Source organism: Tasmannia lanceolata, unplaced genomic scaffold (genome assembly GCF_043159265.1).
Source record: "Tasmannia lanceolata isolate RefF3 unplaced genomic scaffold, GAP_Taslan_0.1 ptg000006l, whole genome shotgun sequence".
NCBI lineage: Eukaryota > Viridiplantae > Streptophyta > Magnoliopsida > Canellales > Winteraceae > Tasmannia > Tasmannia lanceolata.
This window is the reverse complement of record NW_027518683.1, coordinates 10739510-10757070: the sequence shown is the minus strand read 5'-3', so window position 1 is coordinate 10757070 and position 17561 is coordinate 10739510. Positions and strand designations below refer to the sequence as shown.

At 39.8% G+C, this 17561-nt stretch overlaps 1 pseudogene; it reads right to left on the bottom strand.

Annotated features, from left to right (window-relative positions):
* Positions 1–1720: 1720 nt before the first annotated feature.
* LOC143878722 (glutamate receptor 2.8-like) lies at positions 1721–15769 on the bottom strand (annotated as a pseudogene).
* Positions 15770–17561: the final 1792 nt, after the last annotated feature.

Sequence of the window (17561 nt, the reverse complement as noted above, 5' to 3'; positions counted from 1 at the left end):
TTCTTTCTTTTATTGTTATTCATCTTCTTTGTCTTTTTAGGTTTTTTCCGATTGTATTTTTCCAATTGAATATGACTGGAAGCCCTGTCTTCCTCCTTGTGAACACTTCAACCACTAATTCAAAAAGAAGTTAAAAGAGGAAAAAACGATAGAGTACGAAAAAAGAGAAAGAAGATGAAAAAGGATATATCTTTTTAAGACAAGCATTAACCATTTATGTCATAGACCCACTGGAGATCAGGTCACTGAACATTATTGGCCATAACAAGATTGAAACTGGCAAAGGAACTATTCATGGAAGAAATAAGCAGTGTCCTCCTCATGGCCTTGAGATGCACTGAAAAGAAGGCAAGTGATGGACCCTCAATGAGAGATGTGGTGAAGCAGCTAATCGATGTCAAGGCCAAATTCTCTAGGTGATTGAGGGTTAACATTGACCTTCCGTTTTGGCAATGACAACTTACTTGTCCATTTATCAATGTCACTGGTTTCTGAGATCAGCTAATGGAGAGGCAGATTGCCTCGTTTGGCCTGATAGTTGTAGGACGAGATGGGAGATTATAGATTCTCTCCCTCTGATTTCTGTTGTTTGTATCTTTTCTTTTTCTTCCGTGGTTTGTCGCTTCCATTTTGTATTTCTGACCATCTGAGGTCGCGGGGTTTCTCCTTTGCTTTATGCATAATATGCCTATCATTCAAAAGAAATGCTAAGGTTTTGTATCCTTACCTCAACTGTTAAAACTGCTAGAATGTACTTGAAAGTTTAGTTTAACGTCTGTTAATAATATGTCATGTTTTGCCATCTTTGAAATGTGAGCAGAGCTGTGTAATCTCTATTACAAGGTTGATGAGAGAGTTCACTTGAATGGCCAAGCAGTTCCAAGCCTAGTGGTATCTATTTGTATCAATGTTTTGTATCCTTGACCCCAAGTATTGTATGGAAAGATTTGATTTACTGGTCATTTGACACGATTTGGCTTTCACATAAGCTTATCATTTTCCACTCTCAATCTTATCTAGGTTTATTCTGAGATCTTAATAGTAATTAGGGGATTCCTGGCAAGGCCCTGTTTGTTTGGCGCATTGCCATGGAAATATGGGTATTTTTCTGTCAAATACACCTTGATTGCTTGTTTTGTTGCCATCCAGGGTGGATTCAACCTACATTCTCTACTTCTTCTTTTTTCGGCTCTTTCTCACTGTCGTTTCCTCTTCCACCAGCGGAAAATTGACGGAATTCTCTCTCTCTCTCTCTCTCTCTCTCTCTCTCTCTCTCTCTCTCTCTCTCTCTCTCTCTCTCTCTCTCTCTCTCTCTCTCTCTCTCTCTCTCTCTCTCTCTCTCTCTCTCTCTCTCGTTCCGCTGGCCTCTGCATTGCAGCATGTTTTGGCCGAAGGAAGAGGAAGAAGAGGCAGTTGTTGTGGCGAAAAGGACAGAAGAGAAGAAGAAGAAAATAAGATATACCTCCATGGATGCTGATGAGATTTTCAGATCATCGAAAAATAAGTGTTCATGTTACGCCTCGGGTCTAATGAGAGTAAGAGAGAGAAAGGGAGAGAGCTCTATGGGGAGATGACAAGTTGTGCATACGATCATCTTTTATAAGAAAATGTGGAAATATTAAGGGGAGAGATGTTAAAATGATTTAGCTAATAACTTCCAAAGAGACTACTTACAATGTCTCATTTGCAAATAAGATGAAACTAAAAAAAATATTAATTGAATACATGAGTAAAGTTTACATTCTAAAAACCTATCATATTACAGGGAATTAGTGTATTGACACATGAATACATGCATTTTCCACTATTTCAATTGAACCTATTTGATTTACTTTAGCATTACGAAGACAAATTCAAGTAGGTGACAAGCCTAATTTCAATCTGGCTTACAGAACCCTTATCCGTCCAAGGCATATTTGTCTCGATTGGGTGTTGAAAAACAAGAAAAAGAGGGTGCATTTTCTTCTGAAATCGAGTCTACATCATACCCGTTAATGGAAGGCAAAGTTTCATCACCTTTAAATTCTGGTTTATCACTCTCTGAAGCACGAGAGGGGCGCTCTTTCTGGTCGAAGTGTTTGAAAATTGCAACCAACTTTTGCCAAATGGAGTGATTGTTATCAGGGTTCATGAAAACATCCTTACTCTTATAAAGGAAGAGAGCCAGATATATAAAGAGGGCAGAGGTTGAAGCAACTCCAGTTATTATGAAGAGGCCTCCGAAGCTATTGAGGGTTAGGCTGTTTGAATTCCCGGTGGTGCTTTTGTCTGGACAAGTAGGTTCAGGTCTGAACCATTTCTCCTTGATTTACAGCATTTTTTCTCCCTCTGTAACCTCTAAGATTGCCTTGGAAACATCATGGACTATAGAGGAACCTTTTGGGAAGACCTGTGAGATTGTAAATACTGAGTCAGCAAAACGTGACACGGCACAACAACAAAAAACGGAACAGGAAAATTCAGGTTTAATACGGCATTGGTTAAAAAACTTAGTCAATAGAACCGTCAAATAAATGGAAACGCTAAAAATATGTTCAATGAATAAAACGAGTTTGATACGTTTTTTTTTTTTTAGAAGGTAACTATTTCATTTCATCTGTAAAAATTTACAAATTGACACACGGGACAAGTTGTCTCAGTACAAAAAGTTTGATACGTTTTGGTTTTAAGAGACGGATTTGTCTGTGTGCGCGGTTGCCAAACTGTTAATATCCAAAATTCTGTTTAAATGTGTGCTAGATAGAAACATAAAATAGCAGATTTATGACAGAAACATAGAGCCAAACTACTAAAGAAAAAAATTCTGTTTAAATGTGTGATAGAAATTAATAAGATCCTTTTTCTATAGCAATTCTTGAGTTTATTTTGCAGCGCTCGCGAAACAAATATTAATCAAATCTAGCAAACCCAGAAATTCTGAAATTTCTTCATCCATTTTTAGAGTTTATACCTTGGCAGCTGAGAGTAGAAGAGCAAAAAAAAAAAAAAAAACTTCTAACCAAAAGCTAAAATAAGGGAGAACTCAAATATCGCATAGAACCCTAAATCCTAATCTCAAACCCTGCCAATATGTGATGTCGTCTCTTCCCTCGGGTAATATTGTGAAGCTCTTTAACACAGTCGGTAATCCCTCTGCTGGAATAAGCTTTAATCATGATACTTTTAAGTTTTTCCATGGTTGTGAAGTTCTTTAACGTAGTTGGTATCCCCTCTACTAGAATAAGCTTTAATCAGGGTACTAATGGTTTTAAATTTTGGCCAATTTCGGTTGAGACCGAAACTGAGATTTGGCAAGATCTGAAATATCGGGTTTTACCAAATTTGGCCTGGAATTTCCGAATTTCGGACACTTCGGCCGAAATTTCGAGAAATTGATTTTTATTTTTTTTAATATACAAATATTCCGAAATTTCGATAATTTTGACCTAAATTTCGTACATAATTAAATAATAATTTTTTTTATGATTACCGGGATTTCGGCCTAGAACGAAATGGGTACCAAAACCGAAATTTAAGTTTTTCCATCGCCATGAAAGGACGGTTTTACTTCCAATGGAGCTTCAAAACCCTAAGTACTGTAGGGAGAGATAATCTTGAAGTGGGGGCGGGGGAGAGAGAGAGAGAAAGAGAGAGAGAGAGAGAGAGAGAGACTTACAAAGCCATATCCGGCCGTCTGATAAGTGGGTCCCGCTAGAGTGTACTTAGTACAGTACTTAGCTAGAAAGATATTTATGTCAGGGATCTCATCGAAGATAGCTGCAACACCACCATTCCCACTTCCTTTGGATAAAGCCTCGTCATACTCTTCCGGACTTTTAAAAGACCTAAGATTTGATTCCTTGAAATTCATCTTCGTCAAGAGTCCTTTCACAAAAGATCCCTCATGGTACCCCACATAGTCCCCGTTCCTTTGCAGCTCTGCAACATTGGTCACCCTCTCAAGCCTTTGAACCGTTAGCATTGACGTGAAGCTCGCCGTGTAACTTGATGTCAGTATCAAAACCACGAACAACCATATGATCAGCACAAACCTAGAATAGTTGCTCACGATTTTCTCCTCTGAAACAATCACAGTAATGTATGTCTAATTCAAGAAATTGCTTAATAAAGTGAGGAGTGCTATTATCATATGAAGTGGGTGCAGCTATCATTTCATTTTTACAGGGGAGCAAGAACAATCTTGGCTCTATTTGGTTGCACGTAGTTGCTTTGTTTTAGAGTAGTGTGAATTAGACTTGAAGTAGAAAATATATGTAATAGCATTGAAGTATTCTACTCGTAGAGTTGTGGTAATTAGTGTTTGGTTTCCTGGTGGTGCAGAGGGTCATTCCCAATAGATAAATGGGATTTGCTAGGCAGTGGGCACCCACTTCTTTAATGTTATAACAACTCTACACCAAGAAACCAAATACTACTTACCAATTTGAAATGGGTCCATTACCAAAATAAGAGGGCATTATGATTGTTTAAGATTATGATTGGAAGATTGTTAACTCTAAGAGCAAAACACTTAGGCCCTCTTGGTTTAAGATTATGGCAACCGATCGATTGTGAGTCCAAAACCAATTATTCAGTTGTGTGATAATCTTAAACGAGCAGGGCCTTAGTAAAACAACAAAATTTTTTGCAACCAAGTAATTAAACATAGATGAGTTTAGAAGGAGAGATGCGTAACTGTGTGCGAAGACGAGCGTGGAGAAGGAGAACCATAAGACTAGGCTAACTTGTTCGCTATATGAGGCCCCCCTGAACTCATCGTTTATCCTGTGTTCGAGAACCCACACCACGAAGCCTATGAAGATGAAGGCGAACCCAGTCGTCAACCAAGATTCATAGTTAGAGGTCTCAAGAAAATCCATGCATTTTTTGTGTCGTCATCTATGATCGGCACTACCATCTACACCCCCGACTCCGAATAAGGCAATTTAAAGTCCACGTACTGCAATCGGTCGGCTCTGATTGTTATATCGCCCGCCACGGTGTCATACTTATGTGTTTCCCCAAAGAAGCAAAAGAAAACAGATCCATGATTCCATGTTTTTAATGACAATACAATGATAGAATTCTGAGCAAATGCATTGGTTAGTTAAATATATAATTTCCAGTTGCAAATTTCTATATTTACAAGAATTAAATTCTTAGACATCTTTGTCATTCAAAAATAAATTCTTAGACATCTTTATTAAGCACGAATTGATTTAGAATTGAATTTTTGGTCTACAACTAGAAATGGTGTGTGAAACAACCAATTAGGCCTCACTGCAGGTCTTCTTCCCCTGGTTCGAAACCCAACAACTCCTTGATATTCAGGGCACGTTTGGCTACCATGGATTTTTTTTTTCATGATAAACTACTGTCTTCACAAGTGCTGAAGTGGCTAAAAATCAGGAAACTAGTGTCTCTAGGACTGAGAAGTAGTTTATCACTCCTCTACGTGTGGGGGAGTGTTGAAGTATAAAAGTGAACAAAAAACACCAACTTCAACAGCTTAAGCTTGTGTAGTAATTGGTTGTTTCAGAAGTTAAGAAATAATCCTAACGGTGGATGTGGCTTTTGCAAGATCGATGGTCAAGATCATTTGGTTAGTTAATTGGTTTTGTGAAGTCATTAATGAAAAGACTTTATGTGAAAATGTATGAACGTAAAGAGACGTTTGGGGAGAGGGATGGGCGTGATGAGGAGTCGCATCTCTTCCCACAAACGCTTATAAAAGGGAACTCTTGGGTCCTATTTGCACACAACAAATTCGTTTTTCAATCTTTGAGAATCCACGCTTGAAGAGAAAGAAACCGGTCCCCATCACCGACGGTTGTGTAGCGAAGAGAAACTCAGAGAGTAAGAAAAACCCAATTCATGGCTTCCGGTATGATTTTTTTCCCATTACAATTCAATCCCTATTGTTCTGTAATTTTCTCAATGTTGAATCGCCAAGATCTGTTGCCTCTTACATGTGGTATCAGAGCCACGGTTTTAGCGAGAAAACGACGAGAAAATTTTATTTTTTGAGAATTTTTTACATCGCCGGAAAACGGTTGCTTCGACCGGTGATTTTCCGGCATGGATGTGAAGTTCGTCGAGAGACGAGTCCAATGCAACAAACGGTGCCTAAATCCGATGTCAAACGAACCCAGAAATTAAAATTGAAATTTGTTATTTTTTTGGGATTTTCTGGAATTTGTAACTGCTGTTGGAGAAGATGATGAATAGTGATGGGCCGATGGGCCGATGGGCCGCGCAGGCCCGTTAAGGATCCATCAAGGATCCGTGATTTTAAAGGCCCAGTTAACAGAGAAGGCCCATAAAACCTGTCTGGGCCCAGCAGACCCAACCCAAATCGGCCCAGGGACCTTTTTTGGGCCATTTCTGGCATTTTTTGAGGTTTTGGGTCCGGCTAATATTGGTTCTAGGGGTTTAGAACCCTCCTGAACCCATTTTTGGAGTCAGTTTTTACATTTGAGCACTGTATTATATGGTTACAGTGTAAATTCAACAAAATTTGGTTTTATTTGTTTGATTTTGAGTCAAATTTTTTTTGGGTTTTGGACCGGGTAAATCCGGATTTAGGGGATTTCCACCCCTCTGAACCCAAATTTGATGTATGTTTTGGCTTCCGTTACCATGTAAACTTTTGAACATTTTTTTTTGGGTTGGTTTTTTTTCTTTTTTTTAAAAAAAAGGTGAGTTTTGTGTTTGGCTTAAATCTCAAACACTAAATGAATGAACAAAGAATTGTGATTCCGACTGGGAAACGGAATCGCTTAGGATTAGTGGTTTAAATAAAGAACAGTGTCGCATATAGTGACACATTATGAACTACAAAACCACTTTAAATTCCGTCCATTTGTCCAAGAGCAACACTCAGCCCAACGGATGACTGTTGCTTTGCACAAATATACGGTGTGAGAGGGCTAGGCCTGGATAACTTGGTTTGGGGTTGCGCTTCTACCCAACGGTGATGTGTACCTTAAGTATAGAGTTATTTGGCCCTAGTTAGTCTCATGGATGAGAGCCAAATGTGTGTCGTGGCACGGCCCAACGGACGACCCATGATGATACGTTGGTGTCTCCCTAGAATCACATTTATGTGTTTCTGTGATTCTAGGCAATCCAACTAACTTCCCTAAAGATAAATTGACTTAAAAATGGAGCCACTTGTGTATCGTGGCATGGCCCAACGGACATCCCACGGTGACACACCGGGTGTTCCATCAAGAACACACTTATGTATTTTGTGTTTCTGTTTACTTTAGTCATTTATTTTAAAGTTGGATTACATTATATCGTGGATTTTAATGAATAAACTCCTTTTGTGGATTTAAATGGTGTCTTAGATAGTGAGCAAAATTGTAACTGTCTCTCTTTTTCGTCTACAGCATTGAACCCTAGTTCTATCTCTAGTTATTTGTCCGGGATCGAGGTTTTGAGTGGGACTAATTTCGGAAAATGGAAGGATCATATTCACATAGTCTTAGGGTGTTTGGACCTAGATTACGCACTTAGGAATGACAAACCTGAAGTGCCTTCTAATGAGAGTACTGCTGCGGATTTGGCTACCTATGAAAAATGGGAACGGTCAAACCGCATGAGCCTTATGATTATGAAAAGCACGATCCCTACCTCTATCCGAGGAGGCATTCCCGACTCAGAAGAAAATGAGGAATTTACTGCTAGCGAGTACCTACAGGCAGTAGAGGATCAGTTTAAGGGATCGTCTAAGGCTCTTGCCAGTACACTGATGATGAAGATGATCACTATGAATTACAATGGTAGTAGTGGTGTGAGAGAGCACATTATGCGAATGAATGACATGGCCTCAAAGAGTCTTTCCTTGATACTGGAGAGAAAGGTAATAATTCAGTTTTTGTTTGTCATGAATCTTTCCTTATAGATGCACCTAGAAATACCTAGTGGATAAATACAGGTTCTACTATTCACATCTCGAATTCCTTGCAGGGATTTCAAGAGAGACGGAGACTCAGGAAAGGGGAGCGAACCATTAAGATGGGAAATGGAGTAGAAGCAGACGTCAAGGCTATTGGCACTTTTCGTCTTGTATTAGATAGTGGCTTCATTATGTATTTGGAAGACACATTTTATGTACCTGCCATGAGCAGAAACCTTATATCTGTATCCAGACTTGATTCCTCTGGATTTGAATTTAAGTTTGGGAATAAAGGTTTTACCTTACTCCATAATTCCAATGTTGTTGGTTCTGGTCTTCTTGTGGGCAATCTATATATGATTAATTTAGATAGCTCGTTTGCACATTCTCTGTTGTCCATGCATGTGAATGAGGAAATTAGTTACCGTGGTAATAAACGGGGTCGAGTTGATGAAAACTCTTCCAGTTTGTGGCATAAGCGTTTAGGCCACATTTCCATTAGTCGTATGGAAAGACTGGTGAAGGATGGAGTTCTTCCTCCTCTTGACTTTTCTGATTTCGGGATTTGTAGGCAGCGTCTTAAGGGTAAACAAACCAAAACTAGTAAGAAGGGCGCCACTAGGAGTACCGGCCTGTTAGAAGTTATTCACACTGATATCTGTGGGCCATTTCCTACTCTGCCCTAAGTGGCGAGAGATATTTCATTACCTTTATCGATGACTTTTCTCGTTTTAACTACGTCTATCTCATCAAAGAAAAGTCGGAAGCACTGGATACCTTTAAGATCTATAAGGCTGAGATTGAGTTACAACTTGACCGGAAGATTAAGGTTGTGAGGTCCGATAGAGGTGGGGAATACTATGGCAGATATTTCGATACGGGCCGCAGTCTAGGTGCATTCGCACTTTACCTACAGGAGAACGGTATTGTCGCTCAGTACACGATGCCAGGTACACCTGAGCAAAATGGTGTTGCTGAGAGACGAAACCGTACTCTTATGGATATGGTGAGGAGCATGATTTGCAATTCACCATTGCCTGAGTCCTTGTGGGGAGAAGCATTGAAAACAGCCGTTCATATCCTAAACTGTGTACCGAGTAAAGCTGTGGCTAAGACCCCTTATGAGTTATGGGCCGGTAAAAAGCCTAAGCTAGGATATTTGCATGTTTGGGGCTGTATGGCTGAAGCCAAAGTTTATAACCCACAGTTGAGAAAGTTAGATGCTAGGACCATCTCTTGTTACTTCATAGGTTACCCTGAACGGTCTAAGGGTTATAGGTTCTATAGTTCTACTCATAGCACCCGGATTGTAGAGACAAGATACGCTGTATTCTTAGAGGATGGTGATCTCAGTGGGAGTTTTGTGCCTAGGCCACTTACTTTTGAGGAGAACCGGATATTTGTTCCAATACCGGTAATCCAAGAAAGAATAGTGTCGATTCCTCCACCTGAGGATATTGATGCACCAGATGGCACATTGGAGGTTTCGCCCCACATTCCTGATGCTCCAGCAACGATTGTCGCTGAGCAATCTGTGCATAGGTCACAGAGAGAGAGGAGGTCAGCCATCTCTGATGACTATGTTGTCTATCTAAACGAGTGTGACTACGACGGTGAAATGGATAATGATCCACTTTCATTCGGTCAGGCCATAAATAGCGACCGATCAGCTCAGTGGCTTGAAGCCATGAAGGATGAGTTGCTCTCGATGGAAAAGAACCGTGTCTGGGAACTCACCGAGTTACCTAAAGGGGTCAAGCCTATAGGCTGTAAATGGGTCTTCAAGACCAAAAGAGACTCTAAGGGCGGTATTGAAAGATATAAGGCCAGACTAGTCGCTAAGGGGTTCACTCAAAAAGAGGGAATAGACTTCAAAGAGACTTTCTCTCCAGTATCAAGGAAAGACTCTTTGAGGATAGTCATGGCTTTGGTGACTCATTATAACTTAGAGTTACACCAGATGGATGTGAAGACTGCATTTTTAAATGGTGATCTTCATGAGGATGTCTATATGATTCAGCCTGAAGGTTTTAAGGCTAAGAGCGAAGAGCACCTAGTCTGTAGGCTTAAAAAGTCCATTTACGGACTTAAGCAGGCTTCTAGGCAGTGGTATCTGAAATTTCATGAGGTAGTGTCTAGTTTTGGGTTCAAGGAAAATGCTGTAGATCAATGCATATATCTTAAGGTTAGTGGGAGTCGATTCATCATCCTGGTGTTATATGTTGATGATATACTACTTGCCAGTAGTAACCTAGGCATGCTGAAAGAAACAAAATAATTCCTCTCAAGGAATTTTGATATGAAAGATATTGGTGAAGCTTCCTATGTTATAGGAATAGAGATTCATCGAGATAGGACTCGAGGATTGCTGGGTTTGTCTCAGAAGACCTATATAGAAAAAGTCCTTAAGAGATTCAGCATGGAGAGGTGCTCCCCTAGTCTTGCCCCTATAGTTAAGGGTGATGTATTCAGTCAGTTACAATGTCCCAGGAACGCACTGGAACGGGATGAGATGAGACATATTCCTTATGCTTCCGCTGTTGGTAGTCTCATGTATGCTCAGGTCTGTACCCGTCCAGATATTTCATTTGCAGTTGGCATGCTTGGTAGATACCAAAGTGACCCAGGTCTGGATCACTGGAAGGTAGCCAAAAAGGTTATGCGTTACCTGCAAGGGACTTCAGATTACATGCTCACATTTAGGAGATCGGATAGCCTTGAGGTGATTGGCTATTCTGATTCCGACTTCGCTGGTTGTCGGGACACCCATCGGTCCACTTCTGGTTATATTTTTATGCTTTCAGGAGGACCTATTTCTTGACGGCTTCATCCACTATGGAGGCAGAGTTTATTTCATGTTCGGAGGCTTCGGCTCACGCCTTATGGCTGCGAAATTTTCTTTCAGGGCTTAATTTGATTGATTCTATTGAGAGGCCGCTAAAACTTCTCTGTGATAATTCCGCTGCGGTTTTCTTTTCCAAGTACAACAAGTCTGGAGACGGCTCGAAGCATATAGATCTGAAATATCTTGTTCTGAGGGAAAGAGTTCAGAATCAGTATGTATCTGTGAAATACATAAGCACCGCACTTATGTTGGCGGATCCCTTGACTAAAGGCTTGTCACCAAAGCTCTTCAGAGAGCATGTAGCGCGCATGGGATTGGTTGACACTTTTGATAGCCTATGATAGTGGGAGTCCGCATTTTGTATTGAGATACACTATTGTGATCACATTATAATTTATTATTCTGATATATATGATTATTTTCTACCGCTCCATTTCGTGCACATTTTGTAAATGGATTGTTAATAAGAGGTAGAATGTGTTTGTATGACTGTTTTGGACTATGTTTACATCTTATGCATGTATGCTTTTACATTCCTATTAGTAAGAATTACTAATAATATAATCATGGGGTAGGCTATTGGGTAGAGTTGGTGACCCAATGGTTACATGGTTTATTGTTGGTAGTTTTTGCTAAAAGGAATGTTGGTTTATTATCTAACTAATTTAAAGTTATGATCCTTATGTTTGGCTCAAAGATCTTGCTAGCCAAGTGGGAGAATGTTAGGAAATAATCCTAACGGTGGATGTGGCTTTTGCAAGATCGATGGTCAAGATCATTTGGTTAGTTAATTGGTTTTGTGAAAAGTCATTAATGAAAAGACTTTATGTGAAAATGTATGAACGTAAAGAGACGCTTGGGGAGAGAGATGGGCGTGATGAGGAGTCGCATCTCTTCCCACAAACGCTTATAAAATGGAACTCTTGGGTCCTATTTGCACACAACAAATTCGTTTTTCAATCTTTGAGAATCCACGCTTGAAGAGAAAGAAACCAGTCCCCATCACCGACGGTTGTGTAGCGAAGAGAAACTCAGAGAGTAAGAAAAACCCAATTCATGGCTTCCGGTATGATTTTTTTCCCATTACAATTCAATCCCTATTGTTCTGTAATTTTCTCAATGTTGAATAGCCAAGATCTGTTGCCTCTTACATCGGATGCTAGTAAATGGTTTGTAGTTTAACTGACCTGAAGAGAGACGTTGTATACGAGATCATCATAAGATCCGTATAGCACTCTTTGCTCATTAGTTCAGCCTCTTTCGCCTTTGGAAAGAAGTGAGAACCAAGAGAAGCTGATAAGTGAAAAACAAAAACTCTAGTCTGCATGGTGGCCAACTTTTTGAGCTCTCCAAGGATCTGTTCATCTGTGGCCGAAGTAGAAATCACGCTTCGAAATGGGACACGGGTGTTAATCTCTTGTAGGGCATCAGTTAAATAAGGTATGATTCCACTTCCATATTCGGTGTCTTCATAGATTAGAATGACTTGTCTCCATTCAAATGCTTGAACGATAGAAGCAGTGGCTTTCGCTTGAATGGAGTCATTAAGCGCAGTCCGAATGAAGTAAGGAGTTCGGATGGGGGAGAGAGATGGGCTCGTGGCTGAGGAAGAAACGATGGGCACTTGAGCTTTTTGTCCGAGATCCACCACGAATTTGGCGTGTGCTGAGTATTGTGGCCCTATGATTGCTTTCACTTTTACATTGTTCAACAGGTCTTGAGCTGCATGCGATTGAATGAAGAGAATACAACTCAATATATATAAAGTTTTAATTTTGATAAAGAAATTTGTCATAAACCTTGATCAAACCATGAACAGGCAAAGAAAATTAAGCAAAAGCATAGAACATAGCAAGATTTATATGGTTGGACACCAAATCAACCAAGAAATGAGAAGATTTCTATTATCTTTGAGAATAAGTTTACAAACTTATCTTTGTCGCTGTTTTCATGTCTTTTTTTACTATGAACAAACTGAAACTGGGTAATACTACTACGAATGAATGCAACCCCTTCGTAGAGAGTCAGTGACGGATCTTTTGAGAGGGTGGGACCGGTGCCTCACCCTTTCCGGTGTTGTAGTTAGGTCAGTAACCCAGACCAATATGGTACGACTGATCGGTGATGACAAGGGCCTAGAACCCATAGTTTTTGGAACAAAACTTCGCTCCAGTACAGTTAGGAGGAAGTTCCTTTAGTACAAATATGTGGCCAAGTAAAATTATGGCATTTGTTGCTATCCTAAGAAATAGGGGTTAAGGGTATTTTAGTAAATACAGGCACACGGGTATATATTTGAAGGTGCTGAAGGAACTTCCTCCTAACCATACTGGAGGTAAGTTTTGTTCTATTTTTTGGATAGGAATAGTCCCTCCGCGAGTATTTTCTAGTTTCGCTATAAGAAAATCGACTTCTATGGAAACAAAGTAAATATGCCCTTAGGTAGTAATTGAACGGCACATTTTCTTCATCTTTTTGTCTAGTTCAGAAAACTTTTAGTCAAAAAGGTGAATATTTTAGGTCAAAATTGGTGGGCAGACTCAAAATTGAGAATCTTATTTTAGTTTCAAAAGGTATTGACTTTTGTGGTGCTTTGTTATTTGAACCCATGACCTAGAGTTGTATGTGAGTGGGTTCAACTCCAATGCAAGATTTTAGTCCCACATTAGAAAGTAGGGAACATTCACCTCCATATAAGAGGTACAATGGAGGAAAGGCTTGGGCTTTCAGGGGGCATTGGAATCTGCTGGGTTGCTCAATTTTACATGATCCAAAGTTCATATAAATCTTTGAGGTTTTAAGTCCTAAATAGATTCAATTAAGGCCTTTATTTTTTCTTACTATTTTTGAACCGTTTCATCTCCAATAGAAACACATTGTTTTACAGAAAAGTATACAGATTTCTCTCTTTCGGTTTTGCTCCTTCCTCTCCTCCATTCCAATAGGTGTTTGAGCCCAGTTCTAAGGTTGTTTGAAGTGGATTAGTAAGCGGATGCACGTCTACTAGAGCCTGTTAGAGTAGTTTTATCTTGGAGCATCGATTCACCGATCCTGGTTGCACTGTGGGGGCGGATACAATTCTTAAGGAGAATGACCATGTGGCACGACTCGGCCATTCTTCCTTCTTCATTAACAATCTAAATTTTGTGAAGGGTTTTCAACGAAAATCATAAGTGCAATCTGATTTTTTACAGTTTCATTTTAATTCTGAATTTTGCAACAATACACAAATTTTGGGTTCAAGCAAGCCAAAGATCACTCCCCTTTAGGCCTTCATCTATATTATATCCAACAGTCTATTTTGCCTCCTCTGCTAGGCAACAAGGAACCTCCGGGTTTTGTCTATTACATTCCCTGCTTATTGTAAATGCATGTGGCTCGCCTTCTTTGAATGCCACCCAAATCGGTTCATGAAAATAAAAAAATATTTTTAATTTAATTTTAACGAATCCTTACAAGCCATTAACTGTACTATTGTTGAACTATTACAGCTATTATTTACAAGAGAAAATAATAACTGTACTATTGTTATTAACTGTGCTATTGTTGAACTATTGCTCTATTTACAAAGAATCATAGGAAAATATTTACAAGAAAGATACTCTTAATCTCCTTGCCTAAAAGACACTTATTACGCCCCACTTCAGCCTGGTTTCCCTAATAATCTGCTGATCTAAAGAAAAACCATGAGGCCAGCCAGAAGGCATTGAGAACATTTTGACCACATGACCCTAAGCCCTTATCCTCCCTCCTCGGGCTTCCCTTTCCATTCTAATATGATTCACCATTTCAAAAAAAAAGAAGCTAGACCATTGATGTTTTTAGTCATCTCGCATGAGATCTCGTGTCTTTTAGGAAGGAGGATAAGACTTTCTTCTGCATTTTTAATAATATTATTATCAGAAAACCACAACGAAAGTCACTTTCACGATCTAATGTGGAGGGAAATCTTTCAGTTCTAATGATGTATATGGGGCATGGATGTGAGATCAAGACCGTTGATCTTGTAGGACATCAAAAGATGAGCCTATGCTCTTGGTCTAAGAGAAAACAGACATCTCAAACATAAGATAAATGACTGCAAAAATCAATGGTTTAGCTTTTCTTGGCACAACCTTAAACGAGGCTAGATATGGATCAAAGTCGTAGGATCATCTGATGATGGTCTTCTTAGCGGCATTTGGATGATCCTATTGTTGTGGTTGCCGTGGCCCAATGGGCCAAATAAATGTCTTTTAAGAATTTGTCGTTTGGATTTCACATGTGAATATGCCCCTGATGTCCCCTGTAGGACCCAAAATTTTCTTTGACCATTTATGTAAATTTGACTTTTTAAAACTTGGCATATGCTAAAGTACCCATTTCCAAAAGATACTTTTACCTGGTTTACGTGATTAGTCCGTTGATCAAGCGTCAGACCAACTTAATTGAATGATCTTAGGCCCTTGACCCATGAAGCCTCATTTAGGGTTCTGCCAAAAAAATTTAAACCATTGATTTTTGTATTTTATCTTATGCCTGGGATGACCATTCATGATGGGACCAAGTTCACGTGGCTCACGTTGCGATGCTCTATAAGATTTAACACCATGTTTGGCAGCCATGAAATTTTTTTTCCATGGAACAGTAACGACAGAGGGCCAAGTTTGTGTGGCTCACGTCTTATTTCACACACACGGTCCCCATCCCCTTCGTTCTGAAGTTCAGATAGAAAAAGAGAATACTTATAATCTGTGAGGTAGTATAGAATGTCAAGAGCAAGAGATTTTTTGTCCATGATCCATTCAATAAAGAGAAATAGAACCTAGTTAAGAGTAGAAGAGGTGAATGAAAGATAAAAAACCTGCAGATGCAGCATCCACAACATCTCCTTTCGCATCTCTTGTGTGGAGAACTAACGTTGTGTTATAATTATGGGTGGCATAGAAATCAGAGAGCGCCATTGAAATACAGCTCATGCTCATCTTCCCAACCCAAGTTTCCAAATTGAGAATCACTCCAACATCAAAAGACGTGTTTTGAGCCATTGCCGAATAACTGAAGAAGCTCAAAGAGGTACATAACAGAAAGAAGAAAGTGGAAACAAGGTGGCTTTGGTGCTTCATCAAAAAATCCCCAAACTTGCTGCTTAATTAATGAAAAATAAAGCCAAGAGATCAATCAAATGTTAATTGTCAAACTGCTCAGATTGCTTCCCACAACCGTATTTAAATTCGTGGAAGAAGATTTGCATTGGCAGTAGTTGAAAAAACCGTGTCAGCTGGACAATCTTGACCATTCATGGAAGGTGGGGTCCAGTAAATCACTGATTTGTATCATTGAAAAAGCGGCCACTATTATAATGGCTAGGAATGTCAAACGAAGAGAATTGTTGGGCTAGGAAGAGTGTTTTAAAACGCGGACGTATGTCAAAACGCCAGTAAAGAAAATCTCCTAGTCCACGTGGCACGTCGCGGTCGAGTACTCGGAACTCTTGGGAGAGCTACTGCCGTCCATACTTTCATTGAATCCCGGATATCGATCGGTGCCGTCAGATGAGGACCCTTATAAGGTCCAACTCCTCTAGATGTGAGGAGGGGTGGTAGACGCGGCAGGACTCGGTTGATGAAATCATAATTTTAGAGAGTCAAAGAGTTTTTACTGACCCTATAGGTTAAAACGCGAAACGCAGCCAAGGTAAAAGGGACTCGACTTGAGGGAGTCCACCATAACATGAGAAAAATTTTAAACTATGGCCAGAAATGAACTAAAGGTCTTGATCATGATGGTATCATGTAAGGGTTATGACATAAGATCTCCCATAAGACGTGAGCTGAATCATGGCTCCCCTTGATTAGAATAGACAAGATGACCTGGGAAAAAAACCCTAATTAGGCTTCGGGTTGGATATGTCTGGGAAATATCCATCTGATCATTGAGTATGACCTACGTACACTGCAATTAATTGACTCTTAGAGGAGATATTATCCATAATACGTACAAATGGTATTTTAAACATAAATTTCCATCCACCGTCACCGTTCCCATTTTGATTGACTAGTTCAAATCAATCAAAATGGGCTCAATGTGGGCCTTCTGTATAGTATAATTTAGAAATTTGGTAGTACTATGGATCCAATGATCCATGAACCATTGGATGTTCTGCCTCTCCCTTTCATTTCTCTCCTCCCTGATGAAAGATAAGAGGGGAGGGGAGCATCCACTGCTTGATGGATGCATACTATATATTACCAAACTTTTCTAAGCTATATTATAAACCTGCACACACATAAAGATGTGTGTTAAGAAAGGAGGTTCATTTATATTTATATATAGGGATTTGCTAGGGAACATCGCAGAAGGTGGCTGTTACAAGAGAGAGCAGCCACATAGGCACACTTTTCCACAGATTTTGTCTTATTCATTTAATTCAATAAAAGAGGGCTCGAACGGCACGATTTGGATCTTGTATTCTGAGAAATCTCGCCCAAGGACTCTTCTCTCCATCGTGGGTTTTGTCCTCCCCAACGATCCTCTGCTTGTGGATTTTTCGGCATCTTGTTGCTATTGGGTTGTATCGCTCATTTGTTCCAGAGGAGGAGAAACAAGATTGTCTGCCATTTTTAGAAATTGAATCTTTGGCCCAAAATTTCGTCCTCTCCTCGGTTGCATCTCCCGTTTTGGGGATTTTAGGTCTGCATCTTTCTCTTTCGTTCATACACACAGAGAGAGATTTCTACCTCTATAGTAGCTGATCTGGAGGTATGGAGCCTCCATGGCTGATCCAGAGGAATCGTAGGACAAAGAGAGTTGATCAAATGTGGAAAAAAAGGGGATCTCATAGCCTTGGAGACT